This window comes from Terrapene carolina, unplaced genomic scaffold (assembly GCF_002925995.2).
Source record: "Terrapene carolina triunguis isolate 2854851 unplaced genomic scaffold, T_m_triunguis-2.0 Scaffold89, whole genome shotgun sequence".
Classification (NCBI taxonomy): Eukaryota; Metazoa; Chordata; order Testudines; family Emydidae; genus Terrapene; species Terrapene triunguis.
The window spans coordinates 9,350,237-9,373,240 of record NW_020664440.1 but is presented as its reverse complement, the minus strand read 5'-3'; the positions used below and the strand labels follow the sequence as shown (position 1 = coordinate 9,373,240).

Genomic DNA, 23,004 nt, shown 5'->3' with positions numbered 1-23,004 from the left:
GCCCCCCTCCCCATCCGAAATAAATGCAAGTAGGCTTAGACTTAGAAGCAACTTTTGGACCTTCCATTCCCCAACCTATACAAATACGCCTTTAAAGTTACTGGGACACCACCTAGGCTGCAAGAGGACTGGGGATGATCACCTACTAAATTATTCTTGGTGTGGCATGGCTAATAGTTTAAAGTGCAAGCTGGATTTATCCACTAGAATTTTGCTGTTGTATGGACTGCAGTGAAATTTCTCCAACATGTTACAGGAGTTTAAATTCAGACTCATTTGTATCATACTTACTTTTAAATAGGGATATGATTGGTAGGTGGAGGCTGTATGTTTTATGTCTTGGAGAGTGGAGTACACTTACTTAAAGATGGTACTACAGTGTGTTATACTGGGAACAGTTAAGGATCATGACTTACAAATACAAATCATAAAATCACGTCTGGAAATAGATGGGGGAAGCCACACTTCATTCCTTTTAGAGCATCAAAAAACCTTAAACACATCAGCCCTGATTCTGTAAGCTATTTCATGCAGGCAGACCCCTGCACCTTTAAGGTGCCTTAGCATCAGTGGGGTTCTGGGTGAGTGTAAGAGTCCATCCTTATGGTCCAGTTGGCAAGACCAGAGTCTGAACTATAGCCTTAATCCTGAGGTTCTGTTAGATAACTTTCTGCACAGTTACTTGACATGCACACTGGTAAGCAACAATACATTATCCAGACAGAGGTGCAACCTGATTAGCGCAAAGTAAAATTTCAAACAAAGCATGGCACTCTTCATATATTTGAAAGCTTTTTCTACATGGTTTCTGCAAATTAAAGAACTAGAGTACTTAAAAATGCCCCGAAACAGATTTCTTATTGCTGTATACTGTGACCAAAATTTTTAGGTTTGGGTGTCTTAACTGAAGAACTGATATCTGTATTTAGACATTTCCATTGACTTCAGTTGGAGTTGCAGATTCTTGGCATCTCTGAAAATCAGGCTAAGTATTTAAGTTCAAGAGTTTTGTTCTGAGTCTTATTTTGAATTCACAGCTAAAATATCTACAGTACTGTAAGAAATGTGTAAATGGGAGCCAGGCAGTGTTTTGTTGTGTAAATCGGTTTCTCCATTCAAGAAATCAAATAAACTTATCCTTTAATGTTAAAAAATAGAAAGATTCAATATTGGTTCAAAGCTTCATTATGCTCCACTGAATGACTGTTGAATAATAGTGATGGTCAGCACACAGGTTAGGATCTTGAGTCCATATGTCATGGCAGTCTCAAGAGTAGCTATTAAATGTATGAGGTCGCACCCTATAATTTTAATACATGGGGGAACATACTAATTCCTAAAGGTCTTGAATTTTGGTACACCCCTCACCATCTGTGCTTTAGCAGCACCCCCTCACCAACTGTCAAGGTAAATCATAGAAAATGAACCATAACCAGGTATTTCTGGTAATTCTATACCAATAATTAAAGTTCTGTGACTTACCTTGTACATGCAGTGGGAAAAAACACCTAGCTGTAGTTCCTTTTTCTCTTTGCTTCCATTCATTGCTAAGCCATTGCCTATCAGTTTCTCTTGTGTTGTAAATATGAAGTTTTCCCTTTGGTTTGTTGGTAACTTCTGATTCTTACCTAGAGGGTATTTGAAATATAATGATCCGACAGGCATTTCACAGATATAGAAAAACTACTTATTTTTCTTTTATAGCCATTTGGGTAATCTCCTGTGGACCTTGTCCAAAGTCCACTGAAGTCAGTGGAAGCCTTTCAGTTGTCATTGATGGATATTGGATCAGGCCCTTGATGGGTTTCTGCCACAAAAAAATAAAATAAAATTGAGTTTAATGCCAGTTTAATCTCCTCATTTTAAAGAGATACCTCTGACTGTTAATTCTAGGCCTGCTCTCTTTGCTTTAAAATAATTCAGTCTGTGGAATAAAAATTTGTTTATTGTAACAATGGGATAAAAAGGTATGGGAATTTTTAATGTCGTATTAGTCTGGAGAAAGAATACTACTGCTGTTGTCTACCGAGGGCTGAAATTGATGTGAAATCCGGCATATAGCACTTCTACCAGTCTTGATGGTACTCTTCTTGTGTTTGCAAATCCTTAATAATGCAGACCATCTTGTACAAAATTATTTCTGTAGCAATCTTATAGATGGTGACATTTCATAGTTAAAATGCAGGAAAAATCTTTTTTTTTTTTTTTAAAGGAACAAAAGAGTAAAAGTGTAATTTTCATTCATTTTTGCATAGCTATAATTCTCTGATGAAGGGTGTAGACTTTGAACATTATCTTTTCTCTTAATCACTTTTCTGTGTAATATTCCATGTTTTTATTGCATTCAGTGAAGAACATGCTGGCCCTCCTTTGACTAACTAAATACCTGTATGTTATCTTGGGTCATAAGTAAGGCTGCGATTTAGTCACGGAGGTCACAGATGTCACGGAATCTGTGACTTCCAAAGACCTCTGTGACTTCAGCCAGCACCGGCTGGGAGCTGCAGGGTCCCTTGCCGCCTGTCGAAGCAGGGAGCTGCAGGGTACCCCCGCCACCCCAGGCGGTGAGAGCCCCCTGCAGTTCCCGGCCACAGCAGGCAGACACCCCTGTACCTTCCTGCCAGCGGGCAGCACGAGGCACCCCTGCAGTTTCCCACTGCTGCGGGTGACACAGGGCACCCCCGGAACTCCTTGCCCCTGCGGGTGGTACGGGGGACGCAGCGGGGGACCCCCACCTGCTCCCTGTCGTTATAGCGGCGGGGGGACCCCGCATCTGGGAGCCACCGTAGGAGGGGGACCCTGTAGCTCCAAGCCCCCATGGGTGGTGGGGGCCCCTGGAGTTCCCAGCCCACGGCAGATGCCCAGGCTCCCCATTTTGTAATGGATATTTTTAGTAAAAGTCAGGGCCCGGTCAGGAGCTTCTGTGAAGTTTTCATTATTGACCTGTCCGTGACTTTTCCAAAAATATCTATGACAAAATCTTAGCCTTAATCATAGGCAAAAGCTCCCAGCTGCAGAGAATCATGCCTGTGCAATCATGAGAGTGGGACAGAATAGAGTAGAAGTCTGAATTCCATGCTACTGCCCCTGCCTGGTCAACTAAGAAGCACTGTATGCAGTAGCAGCAAAGCAATGATCTTCCTGTACAGAAAAATTTCTGGCTTGGGGCAAAGCGGGATATCCGTGTTCCCTTACCAAATTTGATCTCCTGGCTTTTGTTTTTAAATTCATATAGTTTGATATATAAAACTTCTAATGGAAAACACTAATTTTCTTTGTTATCTTCATCTCATCACTATGTGGCAGGAAAGAGTATTCCTGGGGAAAGGAGATTTTGAGTGTCTAATTGGGCTGTTTTAGAATGCAACTTCCATCACGTTAAGTTCTTGGATGAGACTGAATTTACTGGTTGATTAGAAGAGCACTTATTGTAGTCAACTGAATATTTGTCCTAGTAAAATATGCTGTTAAAGCAAGGATATATGCCTTGATTTTATTTATTCTTTGCTAATCAATAGAAATTTTATAGATATCTCACCTTTAACATATTTCAGTATTATGCTACATGAAGCCCTGTAAATCACAAAGAAGAATTTCATAACTTTCCTAACATTTCATTAGATGTTTTCAGGGTGGATTTGATTTAAATCAATCTATGATTTGATTTTAAACAATCATGATTTAAATCACTAGTCAGGAAGACTCAATTTAATCATGGTTTTCTACATAAAAGTGCATTCTTGTTAGTTGTTATAACCTTAATACTTATTCTTCACAACTGGGAGATAGATGTAGGTTTCATTTTTAGAAGGTACACATTATACATTTTTAAACAGTGATTTATTTTGAAAATTTTTCAGATTAGTTTTACAGATATATTGGAAAATGAATGTTTGTTTGGTTATTTCATTTACCAAAGGTAATTGAAGCCGATATTTATGAAGTCACTGGGAGGTGAACTATCTCCAGTTCAACAGGTTAATCATTAATATTTGGAGGATTTTCTTGCCAGGCTGTATTAGGAGGAGAACATCACCAGACAGACATTTAAATTGTTTTATTTAACTAAAACAACAATGTTACGTATTCTGGATTTTTTTCTTCAACAGCAAACATATAATATTTTAACAAAACAGGCATATGTCCCTCACTTCTCACATTTATCTCCAGACTTCTTCTCCTTGTCCAGATCTATTCTGCCCCCAACAATCTTCTATTCATTGAACTTTTTGAAACTTTGCAGTTTTAGAGAGAGGTAAGGGATTGACTCTGTGTACACAAATCTGTAGAGGGACAATAGGGTTGAGGTCTGTTATTTCTCACCTCTATATATTTATTTAAAAACATTTTTGCTGTTAACAAGCCATGTTACCTCTGGAGAGAAATCCAGTTTGAGAACTGCAAAACTAAGCATCTCTGATGGTATCTTCTAGACTGAGCACTGAGTCCCACTGGGTAGATAGAAGGATTAACCTAATAATCTATCCAGAAGCTTGTGGAACCCCATAAGATTGGGTCTCTAATCCATGAACTATTGGAACTCATTTACAAAACTTTTCTTAACGATTACATGAATATATTATCGTATACCATAGAATTAGAATTTATAATCCCTATTCCATGATAAGATATCTTTGAGCTATAATGTATCTTTAGATCGGTTTTTTCCTCAAAAAGCATTTTATCAAAAAAATCCGATTTAAATAAAAATAAATAAATCCTATTTATTTATTTATTTATTTATTTATTGTAAACCATTGATTTTTTTTATCCACCCTGGATGTTTTGCAAAACCAGCTCGTGCTCAGTGGTTATTGGTAGATGTGAAAATCTAAATAATGCATTAATTTTGGCTTTATTAAAAATACCATCTTTCATATTGGTATCCTCTTTTTAAAATTCACTTCTAACACTCTACTCCTAAATAAAGCATTTTAAATTTAACGTTTTTTAAATATGGGGAAAAATACATTTTCTGTGCTCAAACCATGCATCAAAAGCAGTCCCAAGAAAATCGGGTAGAATAATAGAGCACACAAAATCTAATACAACTATTGCAAAGTATCACTGCAATATTTAAATAATTATCCCACTGCATGACTTAGCAGAACCAATAAATAATGCATATAGAATTGTGTTGGCGCTTGCAAGGGAAGACACATGCTGGCAGAGTGGATGAAAGAGAAAGGAAGATAGGGAGAAGGTACAGCGTGCACAGCCGGACACATCAGATCCTTTTCTTGGAAGCCACTGACTCAATTCAGTGCTTATGTTAAGTAAGATGCATTTTTCTATTACTTTTATTGGCTGTGAGGTAGCTTCCTTCCTAAAGGTTATCATTGCAATGTTAGCAAACCAATTGTCGTTGGTAGCACTACCATACTCTAAAAGTTGGCCTCACTTCGTTTTCACCAATACATTATGAAAACATAAATAAATTAAAAAAATAAAACCTAGTCTGAGGTTTTGTTTGTAGCTGGCTTGTAGTTTAATTTCAGATTATATTGAGGATTTGTCCAGCCCTGCCTCTACTTTACTTTATTGTTGGAGAGCTCCTTCTGTCTGGGGCAGGGAGCTGACGAGACAGCACGTGCTGAACTAGCTACTGTGCTGGGATGTTGGCAAGAGTGCTTCTCCCTAAAGAGCTCAGCTAGTTTTGGTGGGGATCCAGTTTTGGGGCTGGGATGTGACGTGAATTATGCGGGAGGGAATGGGTTGATGGTAGTTTGAGAAGCTGATGTCCAGGAGTCATAGGAGAATAGGCAACCAAGTGGAGATATCTGCAGCAGCTCTGCCTCCTTCTCCTGAGTCATGAGAGATCAGAGAGCTTGAGTAGGGAGCAACCCCTTCATCCCCTGCATTGGCTCTGCTCTCAGGAGCAAATTCCTTCCTCTGCCTCTTGCCTCCAGATTGCAGGCTCCCCAAAACCTCCCCCACAGCCTATAGGACATATGACTGAGGGTGTCTGCTGCTGTGGAACTCTTCAGGCTCTCTGCTTCCCCTTTGGCTCTATATGGCCAGTTGCTTTTTCTCACAGCAGCTCCATCAGTTTCTATACACTTCACCTGCATTCTTTGTCTGCCATTCAGTTGGATTCATCCTTGTCTGCTGTTGTCTGGGCCTTTTGAGAGCAAAGAAGAGAGTGAAAATCATACACAGGCTTTGTCTATACTTCACAGTTTTGTCGACAAAAGTCAGATTTTGTTGATAAGAGTGGTGTATACACAACAATGCTCCCCCCGCCGTAATTAATTCTCCTGCTACACCGACATAATACAACTATCTCGACGAGCGGCATAGAGATTTTTGCAACAAAGTTAGAGTGACATAGTGTCAGTGTAGACACTGCTTACTTATGTCACCCTAAGTGGCTCCAGGACATGTCCCACAATGCCCATCATGACTGCTCTGGTAAGCAGTTTCTACTCCGCTGCCCTGCAGCCAGGTACACAGGCATTCGCTCCTCCCCCTTTAAAACCCTGGGAATTTTTGAAATTCTACTTCCTGTTTGCTCAGTGTGGACAGCTCACATTGCATCTTCCTAGCTGACCATGCCAGCTGTCCGCAGCAAACGTCTGTTGATGGAGTCTGGCGTTGCCGTATCTTTTTGGGTCTGTGGAGAGAGGGAGAAGGTGGTGATTCGTGTAGTGGGACCCACGGTGCACTGCTCTCTGTCAGTACTAATGCACCAACTGTGGATGTGGTCTACTGACACAAGGAGCGTTGTGTGAACATGCACAAGTGATGTAATTACAGCGGTTTATGATTGTGGATGTAACTTAACTCTGTAGTGTAGACATGGCCTCAGAACACTAGCACAGCACTTTGCTCTCATCTTCTGCGCTGAATTCCATCAGAAGAGAATTTTTTCAAGCACATTTGAATGGCAAAATTAGGACTGCTATTTAATACTTTTAAAGATAGAAAAAACAAATATTCTTGGTCTGTAAAGAGAGAGAGAGGGCGCAACCCATGCATTCTGGATTAATGGAGGACTGGCAATGGTTTATGAATCTGTCACACTGTAAATGACTTTGAAAAATAGTATGAACTAATTACTAGTATGGGATGTACCAAAACTTGAGCATCATGAATAAGCACAGGAAAATAGAATACAGTTTGAAAAGCAGCTCACCTCTTCAAGGAAATTGTCTCAAAGCTGTGTGTAACTCTTATGTGTTAAAACCCATTGTCGCAGTGCAAGTACACCCTGTCCCCCTTTGGGGTGGGGAAAAGGCCTTTATAGCCCCGTGGCTGAGCCCATGTGACCACCCTTAGTTTCATAGCAATATGGCCTAGTGTCCAGAGTCAATATGCCCTCTTTAGTGGGGCTGCGTGTCCTAATGCCAGAGTCAATACAGTTGCCCTCCCTCACAAGGCTATGTGGCTTAGTGGCCAAAGTCAGTACAGCTGCCCTCTTTAGCAGGGCTGTGTAGCCTGAGGCCAGAGGGGGGTAGTGGCTGGGGCAGGGGGACCCGGTCTCTCCCTACTTCACCAGGTCACAGCCCAGGGCCCTGTCAGTGGCGAGTATATTCGCCACTGGGTCAGTGGGGATCCAACTGAAACATGCTGATTTATTGTTCAGTTCTACAACCGGACCAATGGCTAGTTCCCTTGGGCTGCTTCCTACCCTGTCTTCCAGGGACATGGTCCATAGGTCTCCGGGGTCTTCGGCCTAGGAAGCTCCCGACAGTTCCGACGGGTCTCAGGCATCTGCAGGTAGCTGGGTACCTGCCTGGGTCTCGGCATGGCTGGCCTCCACAATCTGGGGCTCTGGCAGCTCGCGGATGGGAGATGCAATATGCGTCTTCTCTCCTCGGGGGTCAACCCTGAGTGAGTTGGGCTGCTCCCTTTTATATTGCTGCTCCAGTTGGAGCATGCCCAGCAAGGGAGAGGGAATGTGGCTTCTGCCCAGAGTACGGGATTAACCTCTCCTTGTCCAGTGCGGGGCAAGTACACTCTGTTGCACGTATATGTTTAAAAAAGCTATGCAAGAGCATTCCCAAGAATCATGCTTTCCTAGAAGGATGTGGTCCTACCAACATGATCTTTAGTCTCTGCAAACTCCAGGAATAGGCATGTGAACAAGACCAACCACTAGCCATGGCTTTTTACTGAGTTAACAGAGGCCTTTGGTGGTATTAATAGAGGCACTGTGGTAGCTCTTCAGGACACTCAGCTGCTTGGATAAGTTTGTACCATCATCTCTTATTCCACCAGGATAAATCTGGAAGAATCTTTTACAATTGTTTTTTAAAATGCCTTTCCAGTCGAAACAGGTGTCAAGCAGGGATGGATATTCTCACCTTGCTTGTTAAATCTGCTTTTTGCTGATGCTATTGCTACAATTTCTAATTGCTGCCCCCACAAGCAGGATTCTGCATCCTCTTTGCAGAAAGTAAACCCTTCAGTTCATTACAATATGATCTACTTTTTCCTGCTGCTACTTGTGTTGCCTGTGTTGTTTAGGAGTTTTGAAGAAATTGTACAGCACCGTTCTTTAATGGAGCATTAATAAAACTTGGTCAACATTTTATCTACCTTGTGAATAATCTACTTTGTTCAGAGGTGCTGAAAATTAGCAAAGAAATTTCCGCCGTTTGACAAGCTCTAATGCCTGGAAAGACCATAGCCTCCATAGAGACACCAAGCTTTTGGTAGGTAGTGCTAACCATTCTGTATAGTTCTCAGATCTGAATTCTTAATAGGCATCAAACCAAGTGGGTGGATGCCATCCATGTGTGTTCTCAAAGATTATTGCTGGTCAACAAAAATTATCAGATGCAGCTGTAGTTCTGAGGGAAGGGAGGAAAAGTAATTGAATGAGGTTAAACAGCTGCTTGAATGCCTCTGAACATCATCTTCTAAAGAGTCTTCTGTAGTCAACTGAAGGAAGGTTTGTGCTGGCATACAAGCCCAATGTCTCTATTTCAAAGGTGGGTATTAATATATTTAATATTGCAGCTGATACTTGGTTTGATTAGATTTCAGAATTTTCCAGGTGGAAGATCATTAGAAAAGGAATTGCTACATTTCAAAAGAACTAACTTGAGAAACTTATACAGCTTTTTTTGGTGCTATGGCTTCAGGCAAACTAGTGTAATCCACTGTTCAGTGTGTGTTGCATGGACCTCTGTGCGTCCATAAGTGGGGGCTTGTCCAGGATTCAAACTGCTACGTGCCTTGGATGGTGAAGACGAAGTTTTTCTGTCTAGAGGAAATGTATAACCCTCTGGTCTGTGCGCGGTACATGTCCCCATTTGTGCTTGAGACATAGATGATACGAGTTATGTAACAGCCCCTCGTTGTTTTTAGCTCATGGTTGAAGCTGCGAGTCGGTCACGGAAGTCCCGAATTCTGTGACTTTCTGGGACCTCCATGACTTCCACAGCCGCACTGGGCAGCTGCTGGCCCTGGAGCTGCCTGAGCAGCAGCGGTCCCGAGGACAGCCCCAGAGCAGCGGCGCCTCAGGCAGCCCCCCACCCCCTCTGTCTGGAGCAACAGCGGACCCCTCCTTGCCTGGGGCAGCAGTGGTGCCGTGGGGCCCCAGGAGGAGCTAAGATTTAGTTGGGGTATTTATGGTAAAAGTCATGATAGGTCATGGGCAATAAACAAAAATTCATGACCCGTGACCTATCCATGACTTTTACTAAAAATACCCATGACTAAATCTTAGCCTTACTCATGGTTTTAGCTCTGTAGGTCCCTAATGTTGGCCAGGATATCAGACATCACATCGCATCCCGCTTCCATTATTTGGTGCTCTATGATCTTGATAGAAGAAATTTTTCAATTTCACACCTTTATTTGATTCACCTTAAATTTTCTGAATTCGTGTGTAGACAGTCCCTTAAATTGGAAGCTCTTCTGGTCAAGGACTGTATATTCTATTTGTTGCTAAAGCACTTAACACAGTGTAGCACTGATTATGGTTGACATCCTTGGGTACTGCTACAGTGCAAGTAATTAATAGGTACGGTCTTTATTACTGAACCTGAAGTACAAACCGTAAACACAAAAATATGGGGTGTCCTTGGGGTGCCACCCAAGTTTTACAAACTTCTGAAACCAACACTTATTGACTGCAGACTTTGAAAATCTTTGGGGGACAGGTTGTTTATTTTAGCCTTTTTGATAGGATCTCAGTTATTTGAAATGATGCATAATCTTTGTTATTGAAATTATCACTGTCTATCTACTGTAGGTTTCACAACTTGTGTAATTGGTTCAATATAAAAATGTTAAATAGATTTAAAAAAAAAGTCAGGCAGCGACTGTCACTGACAAAGTTCTGCAGGGGGAAAACGTTGAACGGGGAAGGGCTTTAATGAAAGTGGTTCTTGATTTGCAATGAGTGACACAGAACAGAGTGTGATATCAACTCTTTGAATTGTTCATGAAAAGGGGTGTAAACTCTTCTATTTCCCACCCTGTATCCTGCATTCTGAGAAACAAGTGAGGGGAAAGATGGTATTTAGAGTGGAAAACTTAACATAATCCTACTAAATGCTCAGTATATATTTTCTTATCTTTTTATGAAATTGTGTGTGTGTGTGTGTGTGTGTGTGTGTGTGTGTACATGTATATACACATACATGTGTGTGTGTGTATGTACATGTATATACACATACATATATATATATATATATGTATGTGTATATATATAGTTTTGATTACTTATAGCATTTTAGGAATTAAATTATTTTCTTAAACTAGCGTGGATCCCATCTTTATTCTTTTCAAAATGATGCATAATCTCAATCTTTCGGTTTTTATGAGATTGACGGCAAAAATGGAATACTTATTAAAGAACATTTCAGGCACCAAAAAAGGACTCTCTGAGCCACTTGTTCCCTTTGTGCTTTCCTGCTTGTGTATCTTGGCAAGAACCTGACCATGCCTGTATATTCTCTGGTAAAAGAGAGAGCACTAAAAGTGATCAATATAATTTGTTCTGGCTGTTGAATTCACAAGTAGCTTGTTGGCTGAACTCAGCAGTTGAGGTGGCAGCTGTTGATCATCAGCTTTGCTCTGCCAGTAGAGTCTGGAGATCTTTTCAGGAGACGGTGATGGATAATCCACAGCAATACGTGGGGCCACTACTTAGAATAAAATTAAACTGATGATACCTCTATAAAGTTAAACTGAAAATTGGATGCACATCTAAATTCTGGTTGTTAGGAAACAGATGTATTAGGAAGATTTGTTGCATGTTGTGTGGTTAAGAGTAAAAGATTTTTTGTTTCCAGACTAGAAAAGGATTAAAGTGAAGATATTTCTTGTCACAACTAGTACTTCCCAGGGGTGATTTATTTTCCCTCCTACATTTTGCTGCCACTTGAGAGCATTTTATACTTTGCCTCCCACATATGATAAGAGACACACCCTAATCTGTGCCTCCCTGAGTAAGGAAAACAATTGGATTACTGTTTTAAATAATTGACTTACTTCATGAAGAAGACAGGCACGCCTGATATTCATAGACTCTTCTGTCCTTCCATTGGTTTCCTGGAAGTACTTCACTCAAAATGACATGTACCCAAAGGACTGTTAGTTTGTGTACAGATTACTTAATATTACCAATATCTATCACAAGCGTTTAGAAAAGCCAGGGTTTTCTCCTTTCATTTCCCATGTAAGTAAATGTATTACTGTCCCTTTATGTGTTCACAACAGAGATTAGAAATGAAATGTGGTATAAAACAAGAAATATTAACAAGAGCCTAGAATCACTTATCAGTACAAGTACATCCACTCAAAGTGGATCCAGACTTCAGCGGAACTAAAAGATGGAACATTCCTCTGTCAATTTATATTCCAACTTTAAAGCATGTGCTCCAGCACTGTTAACAGGTTGTTGTACCCCAAGTTTCAGAGTAGCAGCCGTGTTAGTCTGTATCCGCAAAAAGAACAGGAGTACTGTTCTATCTCGGGGCCTCTCCTTTTGTCCCTCCAGACCCACGAACATGATACAGTTCTGCGGTGACCTAGAATCCTACTTTCGACGTCTCCGACTCAAAGAATATTTCCAACATACCTCTGAACAGCATACTAACCCACAGAATCCCCCCTACCAGCACTACAAAAAAAAGGATTCTGCGTGGACTCCTCCGGACGGTCGTAACAACAGACTGGATTTCTACATAGATTGCTTCCGTCAACGTGCAAAGGCTGAAATTGTGGATAAGCAACATCACTTGCCCCATAACCTCAGCCATGCTGAACACAACGCCATCTACAGCCTCAGAAACAACCCTGACATCATTATCAAAAAGGCTGACAAAGGAGGTGCTGTCGTCATCATGAATAAATTGGAATATGACCAAGAGGCTGCTAGACAGCTCTCTAACACCACATTCTACCAGCCATTATCCTCTGATCCCACTGAGGATTACCTAAAGAAACTACACCATCTGCTAAAAAAACTCCCTGACAAAGCACAGGAACAAATCTGTACAGATACATGCCTAGAACCCCGACCAGGGACATTCTATTTGCTACCCAAGATCCATAAACCTGGAAATCCTGGACGCCCCATCATCTCAGGCATTGGCACCCTAACATCAGGCTTGTCTGGTTATGTGGACTCTCTCCTCAGACCCTACGCTACCAGCACTCTCAGCTATCTTCGAGATACTACTGACTTCCTGAGGAAACTACAATCCATCGGTGATCTTCCAGAAAACACCATCCTGGCCACTATGGACGTAGAAGCCCTCTACACCAATATTCCACACAAAGATGGACTACAAGCTATCAGGAACAGTATCCCCGATAATGTCACAGCTAACCTGGTGGCTGAACTCTGTGACTTTGTCCTCACCCACAACTATTTCACATTTGGGGACAATATATACCTTCAAGTCAGCGGCACTGCTATGGGTACCTGCATGGCCCCACAGTATGCCAACATTTTTATGGCGGACTTAGAACAACGCTTCCTTAGCTCTCGTCCCCTAACGCCCCTACTCTACTTGCGCTACATTGATGACATCTTCATCATCTGGACCCATGGAAAAGAAGCCCTTGAGGAATTCCACCATGATTTCAATAATTTCCATCCTACCATCAACCTCAGCCTAGATCAATCCACACAAGCGGTCCATTTCCTGGACACTACTGTGCTAATAAGCGATGGTCACATAAATACCACCCTGTACCGGAAACCTACTGACCGCTACACTTACCTACATGCCTCCAGCTTCCATCCAGGACACACCACACGATCCATTGTCTACAGCCAAGCTCTAAGATATAACCGCATTTGCTCCAATCCCTCAGATAGAGACAAGCACCTACAAGATCTCTATCAAGCATTCTTAAAACTACAATACCCACCTGCTGAAGTGAAAAAACAGATTGACAGAGCCAGACGAGTACCCAGAAGTCACCTCCTACAAGACAGGGCCAACAAAGAAAATAACAGAACACCACTAGCTGTCACCTTCAGCCCCCAACTAAAACCTCTCCAGCGCATCATTAGAGATCTACAACCTATCCTGAAAGATGATCCTTTACTCTCACAGATCTTGGGAGACAGACCTGTCCTTGCTTATAGACAACCCCCCAACCTAAAGCAAATACTCACCAGCAACCACACATCACTGAACAAAAACACTGACCCAGGAACCTATCCTTGTAACAAAGCCCAATGCCAACTCTGTCCACATATCTATTCAAGTGACACCATCATAGGGCCTAATCACATCAGCCATACCATCAAGGGCTCGTTCACCTGCACATCTACCAATGTGATATATGCCATCATGTGCCAGCAATGCCCCTCTGCCATGTACATTGGCCAAACCGGACAGTCTCTACGCAAAAGAATTAATGGACACAAATCTGACATCAGGAATCATAATACTCAAAAACCAGTGGGAGAACACTTTAACCTGTCTGGCCATTCTATGACAGACCTGCGGGTGGCTATCTTAAAACAGAAAAACTTCAAAAACAGACTCCAACGAGAGACTGCTGAGCTGGAATTGATATGCAAACTAGACACAATCAACTCAGGGCTAAACAGGGATTGGGAATGGCTGAGCCATTACAAACATTGAATCTATCTCCCCTTGTAAGTATTCTCACACTTGCTTCTTATCAAAGTGTCTGTACTTGGCTACCTTGATTATCACTTCAAAAGTTTTTTTTCTCTTACTTAATTGGCCTCTCAGAGTTGGTAAGACAACTCCCACCTGTTCATGCTCTCTGTATGTGTGTATATATATCTCCTCGATATATGTTTCACTCAATATGCATCCGAAGAAGTGGGTTGTAGCCCACGAAAGCTTATGCTCTAATAAATTTGTTAGTCTCTAAGGTGCCACAAGTACTCCTGTTCTTTTTGCGGATACAGACTATCACGGCTGCTACTCTGAAACCTGTCAAATAAAACATGGAGATACAAGGGTCCATCCAGCTCTCATTAAAGTCAAAGGAAAGACTAAAGGAGGAGTTAAATCAAGCACTTGGAGCCACATGTGACAGACTAACAATATTCTGAATGAACTTTATTGAATTAAGTTAAACCTTCTGAATTAGTTTTAACATCTTTGGAGTTCATTGTATTAAAATGCAAATATTTATGCACTATTGTGAAATTATATGGAACTTCTTTAGCAAGAAGCCAAGATTAATGCAATCTCTGGAAAGGATTGTAAGGATCTTCAAAGGCCCTTTTGAAACAATGCGAATTTTTAAGATTAAGGGAGTTTCTCAAGGGGGAGGGGTTATATGCTAATGTAGTTCTTCCAGTTGTCACCCTTTGAAGCCTCCCCCCCGCCCCCCCCCATCAACTGGGAGGTTTGCATATAGTAGTTCAAACAGGATTATCTAGAAATCAACAGAAGAAAAGACTTCGGGATAAATAGCCTGAGACTCAGGGCCGCCTTCCTGAATCCCCATATCCCCCACCCCCACACACATTTGATAGATCCTCTAGTAGTCCACAGAGTGTCTCAATCATTAGGGATGGATTGGTAGGTTTTGACCTAATGAGGCACCATAAGACTTGGGTGCCTGTTCTGAGCTGAAGCTGTGGTGTATTCGTAGCCACAAGGAAAACCCTAGGGTAGAGTGTTGAAAGACTGCTTTTGCCAGAAACGATGTTAGAGCTGGCATGAACTCTGGTAAGCTTATTAAGCACATGTGTAGGTTCTTCTATTGTTTTTAATGTTTTCTCTGTAGTGCTTTTTATCTTAAGAATAAAATAGGCTTGCTTAGAAAGAACTGTGTGATGATTTATATCTGTAGCAATCACTTGATCACTCTGTTATCAGTCTCTGAAGAGAAAGCAAGTTGGTTTGTTTAGGCAGACTGTCTTTGCTGGGACTGACACAGCGAAGGCAGGGAACTGCTCAGCATGGACATATCCTGGTCAGAAGGGAGTGAGATGTGCCTCTACCCAAGAGAGGCAACAGCTGGGGAGTTGAAAGCCAGAGACTGGGTTCCCTTGCTGAACCACTGGGGGGGAAATACTGGTACAATTGCCCTGAACTTGACACCACATTCTTTGTTCACTTTCTTAAAATCCGTGATTAAAATTGGGGCCTGCCTAAGCAGTTGGATTGTCATAATTGGGACATAATGAGAGCTAAAAATCAGAGCTTAAAACTTTAAGATGGAGAACATACATCATTTTAAGTAGTTTTTGGGAAAGATTTGTGTTAGGACTATAACAGCATTTAAAAGAGAACTGGATAAATTCATGGAGGTTAAATCCATTAATGGCTATTAGCCAGGATGGGTAAGGAATGGTGTCCCTAGACTCTGTTTGTCAGAGGGTGGAAATGGATGGCAGGAGAGAGATCCCTTGATCATTACCTGTTAAGTTCACTCCCTCTGGGGCACCTGGCATTGGCCACTGTTGGTAGACAGGATACTGGGCTAGATGGACCTTTGGTCTGACCCAGTATGGCCGTTCTTATGTTCTTAACCATTTTAAACTGACTTAGAAATATCTTGTGAATATACACATTCACAAATTTCTGAATGCCACTTTGATAGCAAAGGTCTCCATCTTCAGCATGTATTACTTTGATAGAAAAATCCCCCGTCTTTATCTAAAACATACGTACATGTTAACTTCCATATAGTTTGTAAATCATTGCTGAGCAATCTCTTCCCAGTGAGCAGAATTGTTTTTGTATCTATTTAGTCTATTGGAGTGTATGGATACAGGGTTAAAATAGTTTAATCACACTGAGGAATTTGGCACATTGTTCCTTTAAGATCTGAAAAAACCCAACACCATGATAATAGGAATAACTGTCTCACTGGAATGAGCTAAAAGAGACTAAATGATCCAAAGTTTTCAAGTTTGTAGCAAAGTTTTCAACTATCATTAATACACGATAGTAGTAATCAACTAATGTCCTTTGGGTATGTGTCATTTTGAGTGAAATACTTCTAGAGAATGAATGGAAGGATGGAAGAGTCTATGCATATTAGATGTTCCGGTCCGTCTCGTGAAGTACACCAGTTATTTAAAACAGTAATCCAATTGTTTTCCTTACTCGGGGAGGCATCTATTAGGGTGTATGTCTTCTCAAATCTGTGAGGCAAGCATCGGACAAACATGAATAAATTCTTAAAACTGGGAACCCAGTGTGATGCTTGTTGTTATGAAGTGGTGGATAACAGTGACTTTATGAAAGACTTAGGTGCTGATCGTGCAATGAGCTCCATGTGGGCAGACTTCAGTTGTCCCGTGGAGTTAATTACAGTATTATTGAGGCATTTTATAAAGGTGATCTCTAAAGTTTGTTCTTGCTATAAGTGTACTGTTTTAACTTTCAGATATTTCATGAAAATGCATATGTCATTTGAAATTACCTTTAAGTTACACACCTATCTGAATCCTTTTTTTTTTTTTCCAACCACTTATTCTGAGTAACACCCAAGATTTAGGCTACTTTATTGTGGATTTTGACTGCACTTGTATATACAGTAACTCCTCACTTAACTTAGTTATATTCCTGAAAAATGTGACTTTAAGTGAAACGATGTTAAGCGAATCCAATTTCCCCATAAGAATGAATGTAAATGCGGGGGGGAGGGAGGTTCCAGGGAAATTTTTTTTTGATGTACAATACAGTACTATAGTTGGGAGGTGCCCCTGCCTTACCCCACACAGGCACAGCCCACTGGCACTGGAGACAATGAGGCAGGTAAGGGGACTAAAGGTGCTGTAGGCTAGGAGAAGCATGTTGCACAGCAGCAGCGGCAGCTTCCCCTACTCTTCAAGCACCAGGGGTGGGGGGGGCTCAACCCTCGGCCTGCCCACACCACCCCTTCCCCCAGGCCCCCCATTCTCAACCCACCTCTTCTTCCTCCCCCTTTACTCCGCACGCCGCGTCCTCCCTCCTGCCCGCGGCAATCAGCTGGCTTACGGCGTTCAGGAGGCAGGCGGGAGGGGGAGCCTGTGTGCCGAGTCCTCGCTCCTCCCCCCTGCCTCCTGAACGCCGCAACCCATCTGGAAGGTGCTGATCTGTGGGGTCTGCCAGTGGGCAGGAGGCGCTGTGGTGGCGTGTAGGGGAGCTGATAGGGGGGCTGCCAGCTGTGAACAAAGCAGGCAGCCAAACGACGTTATAGCGAAGCATTGCACAACTTTAAATGGAGCATGTTCTGTAATTGAGCAGGGACATAAGATTGAAACAACATTAAGCGAGAAGACGTTAAGTGGGGAGTTACTGTAGTCTGCTGCACTCTGCTGCTGCATGAAAGACTCACAAATTAGGGAGAGAGAAGCATCCAAGAATGTGGAATATATGATGGTAAAAGCACAAAAATCAGCATGGAGGACTCTGGTAGGTGTAACATGGAAAACTACTTTAACTAATTCTTTAAAATTGACTAGATTTCAAGTTACCTCTGTCCCTCCAATGCAGTGTTACTTCACTAATCCTTTTTTTTTAGAATCCCCATGAGTTAATTCTGGCTTAGGCCAGAGGGGAACATGAGTTTGAGCTGCAACTATTTCAGCTTGTAATGGAATTGAAGCTGCTCTGAAATAATTTGAGCATAGCATGATGACATGGTTATTGTGATGTTTACTGTGTGCATGTTAGTTTAGTAATAGGGGGTTGTCAGGAATAACAAGCAGAAAGGGAAACAATGGCTCAAGGTATGCCATCCCTCAGTAAACACAGGTTGTTAAGAGAGAATGCCCAAAATGTTGTTTTTGAAGATTCTACCACCTAGATCCAGCCCATTTACAGAACTGGTTTTGACAAGCAGGGTCAACGTGTGAGAGCTTGAAAGTTTAAAGGAACTTTTGCTGGGTTAAAAGTAACTCTCTCGAGAGTGGAGAAGTTCTTCAGTAGAACTAAACTGACACACAGGCACTAGCTGGGGATATCTGAAGAAGATAGGCCTGCCTACATCTTCAACTCAGAATGGTAGGGCTTTAGGTAGAATAGGTGTGGGTTTGTTCCTACTTTTAAAATAAACAATAGTTTGGTTTTAAAAGCGGTCTAGTTACTGCATCTATCACTGCTCACAGACTCCCAAAGGGAAAAATTGCAGGTGCTGAGCTGAGTTGGATCTGCTGGGTAAGCGTGGCTGATACACAAGGTACTGTAGCTGAGGGCTCAATCTAAGGGCTGGTCCACACTTACCCCCCAAATCGAAGTAAGGTACGCAAATTCAGCTACATGAATAACGTAGCTGAATTCGACATACCTTACTTCGACCTTACCGCGGTCCACACGCGGCAGGCAGGCTCCCCGTCGACTTCGCGGTACTCCTCTCGCTGAGCTGGAGTACCGCAGTCGACGGGGATCACTTCCTGGTTCGATTTATCGCGTCCAGACCAGACGCGATAAATCGAACTCGGAACTTCGATCCGCAGCCGTCGAACTACCGGGTAAGTGTAGACTAGCCCTAAGAGTGGGAAACTGTGGAATTCTGCCCTAGGATAGGTAAAGCCACAAGGCCTGACACCTGAGGGGATGCACTTAAGCATGGAAAGGTTACAGCATTAGAATAGCAATGATGTTGCATATTAGGAGTAATGCTCATTAGCCAAGCTACATCCGGACAAATTTGCAGTAACTGTTTTGGCTCTACCTAGCTTTTTTTTTTTTTTTTTTTACCTTACTCTCAATGTAAGCCCTGATCCTACGAACACACAATTGTTTAAATATGAATAGCCCCACTGAAGTCAGTGGACCTACTCATGAATCAAGTTAAGTATATGGGTAAGTGTGTGCAGGATCGGGGTGTTACTGAGCACACACAACACATCACTGAGGTGTACTTTTCAATATCTGAAGAAATACAATTCATATCCAACATTTAGTTCATCTGAGAGCGAATAAAGGATCTCTGGGAAAATGTTTGCCAATGGTGTAAGGTTTTGTAATACTTAGAAGTCTTTTTTCCTGCTTTAAGTCTTGAATGCAGATTCAACTTCCTAAGTAGTATTTAAAGTTTAAATTCTATAGGTACAAGACTAATTCAGACTAAGCGCTGTGTGTGTCAGGGGAACGAAATAAAACAGAAGTTGTTACAAAAAAAGTTTTAGTTTGTATAATTGCACATTTTGAATTGAAAATAATTTGCCCTCTTCTCCTTAAAAAAACATTTGAACCTGTGAACATGGTCAAAGGGGAGTAGCTGCCTGAGTTTTAAAGAGTCTTGTGTGAGGTGAGCCCAATGGTATGGAGTGATCAATCCATTGAGAGTAGTACTTGTTTTTGGATAGAGCAATCTGCCTTGTGTTTCAGTTAGCAGTGTGGCTTCTTACTGCAACAGGGGAGGAAAGAGGCTGAATAAAATTTGAAACTATGGAATAAACAGAAACAAAGTAAAACTTTGCTCCTACGTAGAGTGTGTTTATAAAATGCTTTGTTGTTTTTTATTAGGAATGATGTACAGAAAAAAACATTTGAACTCTTGCATTTGTATCATAATATTTGTTCATTTCCAGGCATTTTGCTTGTGTAGCTATATCACTTGCAGACTATTTTTCTCTTGAGGAAACTCATACGGAAAGTAAACTTTCCAATTGTACTTGAAAATTGGGCAATAATTACTAATTTACTTAAAGGGGTGCCACTAGCATGAAAATCACATTTGTATGAAAAAATTGGACCTGCGATTGTTAAAAGGGCACCCAGATCATTAAAACTAAGAAGTTAGTGAGAAAATGTTTTTCTAGTCTTTTCAGTTTATTTACTTTATGAATTTGTATGTTTATCCTGAAACTAGGATGAGACATGTAAATTGCTAAGAACTCCCCAATCTACCTGATGTTCGTACGAGCTAGGGCATGCAGTACCTCTTGGGAGGTGCTTAGTAGGTCACTGGATCAGATCCAATGTGATTCATTAATAAATAATACAGCAAGAACTTGTTACTGTTTCTAGACCATCACAATGTCCAGGAAGTTAGTAAAAATTAAGTGATTTGCTATCCAATCCCAGGAAGCAATTAATATAGGAAGCAACGTAAATAAGTTAAAAGAACAGGAGTAATTGTGACACCTTAGAGACTATCAAAATTATTTGAACATAAGCTTTCGTGGGCTATAGCCCACTTCATCAGATGCATAGGCTGGACATCTAGTAAGGAGATATATATACACATACAGAGAACATGAAAAGGTGGGAGTTGCCCTACCAACTCTAAGAGGCTAATTAATTAAGATGAGCAGTTATCAGCAAGAGGAAAAAAAAACTTTTGTAGTGATAATCAAGATGGCCCATTTCAGACAGTTTGATAAGAAGGTGTGAGGATACTTAACATGGGGAAATAGATTCAATGTGTGTAATGGCTCAGCCATTCCCCGTCTCTATTCAAGCCTAAATTGATGGTATCTAGTTTGCATATTAATTCAAGTTCAGCAGTTTCTTGTTGGAGTCTGTTTTTGAAGCTTTTCTGTTGCAAGATTGCCATCTTTAAGTCTGTTACTGAGTGACCAGAGAGGTTAAAGTGTTCTCCTACTGGTTTTTGAATGTTATGATTCCTGATGTCAGATTTGTGTCCATTTATTCTTTTGCGTAGAGACTGTCCAGTTTGGCCAATGTACATGGCAGAGGATCATTGCTGGCACATGATGGCATATATCACATTGGTAGATGTGCAGGTGAACGAGCCCCTGATGGCGTGGCTGATGTGATTAGGTTCTATGATGATGTCACTTGAATAGATATGTGGACAGGGTTGGCATCGGGCTTTGTTGCAAGGATAGGTTCCTGGGTTAGTGTTTTTGTTCAGTGATGTGTGGTTACTGGTGAATATTTGCTTCAGGTTGGGGGGTTGTCTGTAAGCGAGGACAGGGCTGTCTCTGAAGATCTGTGAGAGTGAGGGATCATCTTTCAGGATAGGTTGTAGATCTTTGATGATGCGCTGGAGAGTTTTAGTTGGGGGCTGAAGGTGATGGCTAGTGGCGTTCTGTTATTTTCTTTGTTGGGCCTGTCCTGTAGTAGGTGACTTCTCGGTATTCTTCTGGCTTGTCAATCTGTTTTTTCACTTCAGCAGGTGGGTATTGTAGTTTTAAGAATGCTTGATAGAGATCTTGTAGGTGCTTGTCTTGGACGGTTCAGTTTAGAAAGAGATGACAAAGAAGGGGTTATGATAGAGGTTCATAAAATCATGAAAGGCGGAGAAAGTGAATAGGGAAGTATTATTCACTCCTTCACATAACACAAGAATCAGGGGGTCACCCAATGAAATTAACATGCAGCAGGTTTAAAACCAACAAAAGGATGCACTTCTTCTCAAAACACACAGTTAACATGTGGAACGCCTTGCCAGGGGATGTTGTGAAGGCCAAAACTATAACTGGGCTAAAAAAAGAATTAGATTAATTCATGGAGGATAGGTCCACCAGTGGCTACTAGCCAAGATGGTCAGGGATGTAAACCTATGCGCTGGGCATCCCTAAACCTCTGACTGCTAGAACCTGGGACTGGATAGATCATTCAAAATTGCCCTGTTCTCTTCATTCCTTCTGAAGCGTCTGGCACTGGCAGCTATCAGAAGACAGGATAATGGGCTAAATGGACCATTGGTCTGACCTAGTATGGCTGTTCTTTTCAATTGTAAACTCTTAATGGCAGGGACCATGCCTATACTCAGAATTTTTGTGTCTGATTTCCGTCTCCTTCAGCCCCCAGTCAAATCATGAAGAACTTTTTTAAATAGCTACATCTTAATCCTGTTAGTGATAACTATTTCAGTCAGAATTGATTTTTGAGATCATCCCATTGAATCTTTTCTATAATTATACAATTAAGAAGATGAGTTACATACAAAGTAATTTTAAAACAGAATTCTTACTTCCAAATTTTGAATCCTTTTCGCTGTTGGAAAGGAAATAAACAAATGAAAGTTGAATGCAGTATATTTGTGTTTACATGCTTTAAGTTACAGCAATATAAGGCTCAATGTTGTTCTTGATTTTATCAATCTATTTCATCCGTCCCATAAAACAAAGGGGAGAAAAAACCCAAATATTCATGCCCCTACCAGTATTTGAAACTTTAATAGTTGGAAGTTTTGGAAGCCTGAGGCTGTTACTAATCAGGTGTTGTTTAGTTCTACTTCAGTCTGAGACTCTCCAGATGACACATTGTATTGGGCTGACAATTCCACACGTGTTGTGGGTCAGGCACACTGCCAAGTGTTCAGCATTTAGCTAGCAGGGGAAAAAAGCATTAGGAATCCCAATAATCCACACATCAGTCTCTGTATACTCCTTGGTCAGTGGAGACTGAACAAGTGATCTGTGGAGAGATTGCGGGTATTAAGTGGGATGGGTAATGAAAGGCTATACTGGCATTGATGTGAGACTCTTTAAATGGAAAATGACTTTAAATGATGGTGCCAGAATGGTTGGAGTGATTTACAGCTGGCACAAGTTCACAGTTTAACTGTTAGTTCTCAACAAGACTATCCACTTCAGAATGTAGCACCAGAAATGTACTTTTAGAATTAAAAAGAAAACAAACCTTCAATCTGAAATTTGCTGGCTTCCCCTCTTCTTTAGTGCGTGCA

At 41.4% G+C, this 23,004-nt stretch overlaps 1 protein-coding gene across 1 annotated transcript in view; it reads left to right on the top strand.

Moving 5' to 3' along the window:
• The window catches only part of RYBP (RING1 and YY1 binding protein), a 73,658-nt gene that overhangs the window by 16,583 nt on the left and 34,071 nt on the right, over positions 1–23,004 (top strand). The window lies entirely within an intron of this gene.